The sequence below is a fragment of the Cebidichthys violaceus genome, unplaced genomic scaffold (assembly GCF_023349555.1).
Source record: "Cebidichthys violaceus isolate CVI_PGR_0920_01 unplaced genomic scaffold, fCebVio1.0.p SCAF_75, whole genome shotgun sequence".
Classification (NCBI taxonomy): Eukaryota; Metazoa; Chordata; class Actinopteri; order Perciformes; family Stichaeidae; genus Cebidichthys; species Cebidichthys violaceus.
In genome coordinates this window covers 779,026-781,942 of record NW_027176959.1, presented here as the reverse complement: position 1 = coordinate 781,942, position 2,917 = coordinate 779,026, and positions in this window count along the sequence as shown.

The following is a 2,917-nucleotide window of genomic DNA, read 5'->3' as shown; positions in this document are numbered from 1 at the left end:
ATTTATGATATTTTTCATTTTGGGCTTGAAAGTGTCTGATCTGATTATTCTTCATCGCTTGTGTCAACAGTTTATTCTTCATGCCAGCATTCCTCAAACGTTCCTTCTTGAGGGAATGCTTCGTTGGTGTCAACTGATATTTTGCTCTCTCTCTCTTGTTTTCTTTTCCAGATGTGGAAGAGGAATGGAATTCTGACTCTTATTAAAGATGAAAAATAAAACAAACCAAAAAAAAAAATCACCATAATCAAACTGAGATTCAACTCAGTTGTCCGTGTATAATTCAGTCCAATGTTGTTGATCAACAGGACGTAGAGTCAAAGTCTGACCGGGGACAGAAGGTTCTAACGCCAGTTAACTGAAATCAATAGAATCTGTTGCAAATCACTGAAATCATTGCCTATCACTATAATCTTTATTGTTATCAATAATATTCAGTCATATTTCAATTTATGTACATGTAACCCTCATGTCTTTTAAGGGAGTTTGCTTCTTTTACGCCAAACCCATTAAAGCTGATAACATTAGCTAAGTGTGTCTTTATTCTGTGTCGCCACTGTAAAGATAATGCAGATAAACAGGAAAGTTACTGAGTGGAATATTAAATATCATCGAGATGAACCAGCATGACAAATAATTGACTTTACTGCTGATTTGAAGTATTTTTTCATTATTGAGTAAAAAAATCCTGCTATAATAATTCATAGTAATATAGTATTTGGATAAAGTTGCAGCTTATTGAATAAAACATTATTTTGTTCACATAGTTGTCCTGCACTTGCTTTCGCTCTGAATGAATACATATCCACACATTTGTATTTGAAGAGAAAAGGTTTTCTGCCTGAGCTATTTCTCTACTTCTGTTATTAAACGTTGGTAAATGTATGCTTGCATCATATCCCTAAAAGGGGCACTCCAGTGATTGGTCCAGAGTTGGACTTGCAAATGATTTGGGGGACTGACAACAGACGGGTTTAAAAAAAAGAACAGTCATAACTGAAGCAGCAGAGGCAGAGCTATTCTGATTGGTTTGGGTAAAACTAAAAAAACAACAACACTGGATCCTACAATTCCCATAATGCAACTCAACAGCAGCTCTTTGCTTCCTAAACACCCACGGCAAACTCCACGTCCAGAGTTTTCAAACGCACGCTTTCTGTAGAACAAGTGTCGCCTCCAAGCAAGGGCTGAGGTAACCTGATGACATCACTATGACATCATCGGGGTTATTATTCTCAGACTCGACAAAGCCAAAAATAAAGGCCTTATGGGACGTTTATTGCCAGCGATCTCCTCGACCTTGATTATCTCAAACAAGTTTCAGGTCTTAAAGGAACAGTATGTACGAATAAGGGGGGATGTATTAGCAGAAATGTAATATAATATTCATAACTGTGTTCTCATTAGTGTATAATCAGCTGAAAATACAAGTATCTTTGTATTTTTGTTACTTCAGAATGTCTTCATATCTACATTTGGAGCTCTTCAAGGAGTCGACCGCCATGTTGCTACGGTTAGCCCAGAACGGTCAAACCAAACACTGGCTCTCGAGAGGGCCTTTCCCGTTCTTTACGTCACTAAAAGTAAAAGTAACTTTTAATAAAGTGTACTTATAATTTATATGCACTGACTTCAGTAACCCCCTGTTGTAAAAAAGAGACTACAATCATTTTTCTACCCACAATGCCTTTAACTGAAGCAGCCACCTCCAGAATTGATGAGTCATGGCCCCATTACAGCTCATGCATACCTGGTCATGATGAAGACCCACGTGTCCATGACAGCTGTTATAAAGTATTGCCCCTACAGTTACATAGACAATATCAAAAAATGGAATTTGGGGTATTATTAATACAAATCTTTATGCGTTAAGTAACCCCTTAAATGCCACTCTTATCATCAGGGAAGCTCCGTGAACCAGAGACGTCTGCTAAATGTCTCAACTTTAATGCTGAATAAAGGCTAGTGGACACGTTTGGGAGTGTTTGTCATGTATCCGTACATTCTTTAACTATTTACTGTGCCAGGCCCAAACCTCACCCCCTCATACTGTTGCCAGAGGAAACAGCCCCCCCCCCCCCCCCCCCCCCCCCCCACCACACACCACACACCCACACACACACACACACACACACACACACACACACACACACACACACACACACACACACACGAGCAGCTTGCGCCTTTGTTTCACCATTTGATTTATTGAAGAGGAGCGAAGGCGGAGAAGCGAGTACAGAAGCACAACCGAGCTACATATCGATGCCGCGCTACTTTAGTGCGCCGCTGATTCCAGCGCGCAGTTTAAGTAGGCAGCGGGGGTGCGTTCAAGTGCCGCGGTGCTGGTGGCCTACGGAAGGTGATGGAATGCCTCTGGTTTTCTCTACGTATCTGTGACCCTATGTCAGATGTGTTAATAACCAGCAAGGTGCTCTGAAAACCGCACTATAGCTGCCACTGGCTCGGAGAAAGAAAACAAAAAAACGGCAAAACATCTGGATGAAAAGACAGACAGACAGACAAAAGAAAAGCCTCAGCTTAAAGGGAAGTTTCACACGAATACATATGATCGATTTGTGATCTTGTAGTGATCTAATTCATGGATTATTGAGCCTTTTCCAATAAAAAAGAAAGAAAAAAAAGATACATTCAGGTCCCTTTTCTGCTACTGCGAGAATAGAAAATGTTCTCTCTGCTTACGATGGATTTATTGAATATCCGTACAAAATGCCCAGTCATACCTACGCAGGTAATACCGCAACTTCACAAAAGCAAAAAGTACAGTCAAGAACAAAGATGTGTGTGTTTTAGGATGGATTTTTTTTTTTTCCCTGTGAAAGTGCACTTGCTGTAAATGCACTTACGATTTGGCGGGACAACCCACTCCCTACAGTCGAGACTAAATCCAGTAGCC